General features: G+C 54.6%; 2 long non-coding RNA genes across 4 annotated transcripts in view; one reads left to right on the top strand and one right to left on the bottom strand.

Moving 5' to 3' along the window:
- LOC110397387 overlaps nucleotides 1-7,109 on the top strand; it is a 233,785-nt gene that overhangs the window by 214,015 nt on the left and 12,661 nt on the right. The window lies entirely within an intron of this gene.
- The window catches only part of LOC110397389, a 4,607-nt gene continuing 1,560 nt past the window's right edge, over nucleotides 4,063-7,109 (bottom strand). Inside the window, exon 2 of the long non-coding RNA XR_002437741.1 lies at nucleotides 4,063-5,274. This is a non-coding gene — a long non-coding RNA (uncharacterized LOC110397389). The remainder of the gene's footprint in view (nucleotides 5,275-7,109) is intronic.

Consider the following 7,109-nt stretch of genomic DNA (forward strand, 5'->3'; position numbering starts at 1 on the left):
CCCCAGGGCAGCTGCGGGCATTTTTCGGCTCGGGGGAGAGGGGCCCGGGGGGGGTTGGTGTCTCGTCACCCTCCTGCCAGCCCCGCGGACGTGCCCGGGGCCGAGTTAGCAACAGTTTGGAGGAGGCTGCGAGTTGCGCGGGGAATACGGCGGGGCCTCTTCGGCCCGGGGGTGTGCGATGGGACAGCCCCCTCCGGAACCCCCCTGGGGTCTGTCCCCTGTGCTCTGCGGGGCTCCTCTGCTTGGCATCCTCCCGCCCACCGGCCCAAACCCTTCCCGGCTGCACTCGCGGTGCCCCTGCTCCGGGGGGATCGGAGACCCCCCGGGACGGCTCCGAGGAGAAGTCTCTCGGTTCCTTGCGCGGCTCTGCGCGTAGCCCCTATCCCCTCCGAACTCGCCAGGCTGCGCCCTTTGGGCACTGCGCGGAATTTTCCCTCGCGCTTGAGGCTGGGACGAGCCCTGCGCGGCGGAGCCCTCTCCCTACCGCCCCGCCCGCTTCTCAGAGGGCAGTTCTGCTGAGAAGAGTCGATCTGGAAAACTTCGGCCGAGGGGAGCTGGCAGCGGTGCCGAGCCCCTACCCCATCCCGTTGCCCCCCCCGGGCGCCGAACAATGCGCGCTTTGATGCGCGCGGGGCACCGTCAGCGGGAGATTAGGGCGATGTGTGTCGGCCCTCTGTGCAAGTAGGGGTGTCAGGAGATGGGGCAGAGATACAAATACGGCTGATTTTTTCTTTCTTTCTTTTTTTTTTTTTTTTTTTTTTTTTTTCGGTTTTGACACGAAGAGGCCGGGAAAATTGTGACTCAGTCCCCTACTGCAGCGCCTCCGGTGCGCTCCCACCACTGCCCGTGCCCGGAGCTCCCGTTCCCAGCCCCAGGGACCCGGGTCCGCAGCCCCCCACCTGCCCCGGGGTAGTTCGGGTTAGGTTGGTAGCGGGAACCCATTCGAGGCAAGTGGTGAAGCACAGATCGCTGAAATTCCCCGCAACAAATGCGGTGAATTGGGCTCACAATCCCTGCCTGCAGCCGAGAGAAGGGACTTCTCAATGCCTGTTGACCTTTGGAAGGAAAATCTTGATTTGTTTTAATTTAGATGTTTGTTTAGTTTTACCTTTCCCGGCTTGTTGGTTTAGTTGGCAACTTTGTCATCACCTGGCGGGGGGAGCAGCGCACCCGCCGGCTGCTGCCGTGGGAGCGGGTGGGGGCAGCGGGGCCGGGGGGGTCGGCGGGGCTCTCCCGGGTGGCAGCGGCGTGCCAAGGGTTAAGGGCACCCGCTGCGGGGCTGAGCGCAGCCGTGGGTGAAACTTCCCCGAATAACAGCAACGGGACGGAGCCGCCCCCGAGCCCCCGGGCTGCATTGGGCCGGGTCGGGCCGGGCCGAGCCGGGCCGGGGGCGGGGAGGGCTTCTGCTGCTGCCACTCCTCCCCGTAATGAGCTCATTTCCATGTCTGCACCTCCCGCAACTGTGAGAAAATCCGCCGGGCCAGGCAGCGTGCCGATGCGGCCGGGGCTGCCCCGGTCTCCCCGGTGACAGCGGCCGCCCGGGAGAGCCGCGCCGGCGGGTGGGAACAAAATAAAGAAAATAAATAAAGAAAAAAAAAATGTCCCCACTCCCCACTTCGGCCCTCCGCGGCTCCTCGCGGGGCGCTGCTTCCCCCCGGGGTGTGGGGGGGGGAGTGGGGTGAGGGGAAGGAAGGGACGCGGACACTCGTGGCTTCCTTGGGTGCGCCCCGAAAGCCGGAGCCCGGGGCGGGGGTACCGGGACGGCGGGGAAGGGGGAAGGGAGCCGAGAGCCCCGCACTTATCAATAACAAGATGTATAAATATCAAAGTGAAGGAGCCCGAGTAAGTCTTTCTAGAAGCGAGGAGGAAGCTTAAGCAGCTTTCTTTAATGGTGATTTGTAGCTCTGTAAGGGGCACGGATAGCAAATACCCTGCAGGTGCATGTTGTAACACTGCCATCCGGACTTTAATGTAGATTACTCTCCAACTCGTTTGATCGGTCCTTTGAAACCCTTTACAATTGCCTGTGACGAACCGCCAGTCTCAGTTTTTTTTCTTTGAATAATGCCTTAAGGGTAAGTCCTCGGGGCTTTTAAAGATCTCCAGCACATAGAAAAAAATCACGTTAGATTTCACTTTAGAGCGTGGGTCCGCGTCTCTCAACTCGGGGCTGTTAACAGGCATCTTTTAAATCATTAATCATTTAATCACCACCAACTTTACTCGGGAAGGGCGATGCTCGCGGGGATCTTCTAAAGCCCTCCGCACATCTGCATCGCTGCGGGTTTGGGAGGCGACCGCCCCGAGCTGCGGTCCCCCCCTAAACGTGTGCCGGGGGCTGAGCCCGGGGAGAGCTCCCGAAGGGGAAACCGGGGGGGTCCGCTCCTGCCTGCCCCCCCTCGCTCCCAGCAAACAGCGGCCGGGGGTGGGGGGGAGAAGGGACGAATCGCGGAGAGGGGACGCGCTGAATCCCGCAGACGTTTCTGCTCTCCCTGCACATAGCGTTTAACCTTTCATATTTATTCGTTACTACGAATTAAAAAAAAATGATTACTGAACTTTTGGCCCTTCCGCTTCCACAAGCGGCGCTTTGTTTCTATAAAATAAACTCGGGAGGACCAATCCCTCCCGTATCAAACCGGGGCTCTGAATTAAAGGCCCATTTGGGACACTTGAGACTACAAAGGGTTACACATAAATAAATGCCACATTTGCCTATTGCAAAAGTTTTCTCTGTCCTTTCTCAGTCGCAACAGGGGAGGAAAAAGCCGTCGTTTATTATCTCGCGCCGGGCAGGAGCAGCCCCTCCAGAATGTGCTCCGGCAGAAGAGGGACTCTTTTTTTCCCCCCTCAACAGCAGCTCCTTTTGTTCTCCAGATCTCTTTCCCAATTTCAAGCTTCACTTGCGGATCCGAAGTTTGTTTGTTAATGACGCTATTACCATCTGGCTCGTCCTACTTTCCAAAAGATATAAATCTCCCCGCTTTCATTGCCTACATTATCATTTAAGTGCCACCATCGCTGGAAGAAAAATACGCTTTCAGGGCGGCGAGTTCTCCCGCACGCCGGCCCCGAACGCGCTTCCCCTCCCAGCGCTGCTCGGAGCGGGGCACCGCCGCGGCTTCGGTTCGCCACCGTCGGCTTAAGAGAAGCTCTCCCCCCGATTTGGGGCTGCTGAGTGCATCTGGCTGCCGGGAACCGTTATCTGCGGCGGGACGGGTCCTGCCCCGGGCTGCCCCCGCCCCGCACCGGCTCACGTCCCGTATAGACGCGGGGAAACCTTTCCCACCGGCGCCGCACAGTGATGGGGAGAAAAGTTTGGGCTCCGCTCGGAGCAAAGCGGTTGCGGATTCGTGTGCGCTTGGGCATAAAGGGCCAGGGGGAGGGCGAGAGGGGATGGGGGAGGGAGCCGGGTCGGATTGTGGATGGGCTCCACAATGACTCTATTTATTCGCCGCAACCAGCCCGAGCAGGCTGAATAGGCGAGAGAGGCACCCGGCCTTCCCAGCGCGTGGGCCCGGGGGGACCCGCTCCCCGCGTTCCCATGGTGGGGGTCTGCGGGACGGCTGTGCCCGCTCTGCCCGAATTGCCCGCATGGCCCCGGCCCCTCTGCTCGGTGCGGGGTGAGCGTCAGCCTCCATCTCTTCTTTGCTGGGTAGCGCTTGGCGAGATTTTATTGAAATATACCCATATGCACACACACCCATCAAATTGCCAAGCAAGGGGAAAGGTAATCCTCTAATATGTGAAGGAAAGAAACCCGGGGATTTTTTTTTCCTCGAGGGATCTAATTGTTGTAAACAACTAGGGATGAAAAGAAAACTCGCTGATGATGCACTTGATGCAGCGCTGTGAGTGCCTAGGAGAGGACGGGGCCGAGGCAGGGACTCACTCACAACGCGCATCGCATCGCATCGCATCAGGCCCTTCGCCGCTGCCACGCAGCCACCGGCCCCGTGCAGCCGAGTGCAGCAGGGAGGGATCTTGTTTATAAATTTATATGACGACCTTTCCTTTGTGTCTGCTCTAAAGTTGATATGGACAAATTGCAGAGGTATACAATTTAAGTAGATGCACTTTTAATCACCGATCATTAAAATGGTTATGTTAAATATACTCAATTACATGCATGACTTCACCCTAACAGTACTTTCTATTCTCCCAGCTGCTCACGTATTCCTTAACTATAGTCAGCAGAAGAAACTCGATTATGCTGAATCCATACATTTCTATGGATTTCATCAGCCTAATTAATGCTTCAGTGTGGTCCATGTGTCTGAATGGTCCCTTTGCTATTACTTGGGTAAGGAGACAGTGCAGGAATGCAGAGGGGCTTTCTTTCAGAGATACCCATGGGGGTCACTCTAGGACTCTAATGGCAAAGGTAGCAAGTGTTAAATGGCAGAAACACGCAGAGAAAGGGAAGGTGACGTTGTAAAAAGGACATCGATACTGTAGGTATGCCCAACAGGTCAGTGATGATAATTAAAGTGCTTAAAGAAGAAAAGGTAAATGTAGGGCTTCCAAGACTCGCGGTGTGCCAGGTTGAAAGCAAACAAATTGGCCCGCACGAATGCACCTTGATGGTCCTGGTGGGAAAAAAAAGTTGACAACAGATTTTCTGCCTAAATAACTACCAGAACAGTGTCTCCTGCCAGCTCTGGGTTGGAGAGCCCTGGCTGTTCTCTCATTTTCTTGTTGTTGAAACGCAACATGCCCTGGAGATGCCCGTGCAGCCAGGAATTGCTGGGTGCTCTTGCATGGCTGCATCGTGTGCACTTGTGGTCCTGGCACCGTTTGGGGATGTTCCTGCAGCCTCTGAGGTTGGTGTGCTCAGGCAGTGCAGGTGCACACGGAGCTGGTAGAACTACCTCTCTCTCACCCTTCCCCAGCTTTCTTCCAGAATAAAGAAGCAATTCAAATAAATGGGTTTCACTGCAGCTTTAGCACAAGCAGCCAATGGCTGCTCTGATAACACGCCTTCCCATATCAGCATTTAGTTGCATCTCAAAAGCAAGAGTGCTGCCTGCTCTTCAAGCAACCTGTTAATGAATGTGAAATTCGTCAGGATGGATTTATGTTGTGCTCTCACCTGTTGTGCCAAGAAACCATCAGATCAGCCCTTTTTCTGGCTGCTGGGAGCCATGATGGAAATGAGAGACCTGTCTTTCACCCACTGCCATGCCAAGGAGCCTGCGCCTCTCCCCTGTTCCCCATTGCACACTGCAACACCGTTGTCCTCACTGGTGTCCGTGCCTCGCTGCAGCCTTCATCCTTCAAATGGAGAGAGAGAGCAGGGAAGATTTCAGATCCATAACCAAATTATAACCTAGGAACTTTATGCTTGTCATGCTAATTTAATGACTTTTATAGTAAGTGTAGACTTTCTGTCTTTTGAAATTAGCTCTTCAAAATGCTTTGTGTAATGACAGACACTAGACATAAGAGACAAATGCACAAGCAATAGTGGGATAATAATCTGGCAAACACTGTGCCATTTAATATTAAGATGGAGAAGGAAGTGAAGCACATCTCAGCGGAGATGTGCGTCACTGCCCGGGGCCGTTGGTCCTCATCTGTGTTTCGGGCTGACCTGAAATGAGGAGGTACTGAGCATGATATGGCATTTCAGCGTGATGACCCTTTGCTTTCTGGTGGTGCTTACATGTGTTTGAGGGCTGTGAGCAGCCTGGTTTGGACAGGCTCTGCCTGGGCCCAGCCCCTTTGCTCGGATCCCAGTGGGGCTGTATGTGTGGTGCTTACATGTGTGGCTCTGAATGTACAGATCACCTCCATTCTTCAGAGCACTTCCATGCTCCCATGTTGTGAGTGGTCCACAAAGCTGCCCAAGAGCTGGTCCTGATAACAAAGGGAGGGATAAACCCAAAGATATAGGTGTACTACAGTCTGGGTAGCTCACTCATTGCCTGTAATTGTAAATAAGGGAAGTTCACACGACGATCGAGTGACGAGGGAACAAGAGGCCCATTTTAATCAGGTGGTTATCTCTCCTTGGTGGAGATCAGAGCTCCATCGCTCCTGGCCTTCTCATTGTGTCCCCCCTGCTGGAAATGACAGCTCCTTCAGAAATAAGCAACTTGGTCCCTGGATGGGATTTCAGCTCCTTTGCACTACACATGTACCAATTGTGATTTTACAGCTACAGCGAAACCTCTAAATTATATACGTGTATAAACTCGGCCTCATTAAATCCCTCCTTTTGGATAGCCTCAAGGTTGGAGAGTATATTACTGTAAGCCAGAGGAGACTTAAATTATATCCAAATGGGGATTGAAATGTAGTGGTACTTAAGCACACTTCTTGTCTCAGCTACAGAGGTTTCATTTTTTCCCTTTAGACTGTTATAATATTACAAATGCAACAGTTTCCATATGTCAAATCAAAGGATCTGAAATCCCATTTCTTGATTCAGCCTACAGGTCCCTTTGTGGTGGGGACAAAAACACAAAGATACGATCAAACACTGCTGTCTGACCAAAGAGAACTTTATCGCTCATCTGAGAGAGCTTCCTAATTTGAAGCTAAAGCCCTCCCCTTCCCTAGTGCATGTGAGCTGCGTGCTGCCTATGTTGTTTTCTCGCGTGTGTGCGCAGCTGAGCAGGGCTGAGCAGCGAGGGATACAGACCGAGAGCAGGGTTACCTCCCAGCTCAGCATCCCCAGCCCGCAAGTTGGTCCTTCCCATCAAAAAAATTAGAGGTTTTAGTAGAAAATCTGTGCCCATGAGGCTGCCCTGTTTCCACTGTCCTTGTTTACATTGGGTGCCTGGGGCACAGCCTGGGGGCAGGGGGTGGGGGGACTCCGCCGAGTGTCCCCTGGAGGTCAGCTCCATAGGACACCCCAGAACAGCTGAGCTGAGTCCCTCAACTCGGCACTGCCCTCTCTGCCTGGTGACCCCAATTTCCCCGCACAGCTCCAACTCAATCTCTCCAAAGTTAGGGCTGCCAGGAGGGGCTTGCACCCCCCACCCTTTCCAGCGCTGGCAGGAGGGTCAGTGGTTTAACCAGGCGTCACCAGGACTTCGTTTTATCCCCAGCCCACTGGAGCGTGTGGCTTTTAGTGACTGATGGTCACAGTTGCTCTCACGGTG

Source organism: Numida meleagris, chromosome 4, assembly GCF_002078875.1.
Source record: "Numida meleagris isolate 19003 breed g44 Domestic line chromosome 4, NumMel1.0, whole genome shotgun sequence".
NCBI lineage: Eukaryota > Metazoa > Chordata > Aves > Galliformes > Numididae > Numida > Numida meleagris.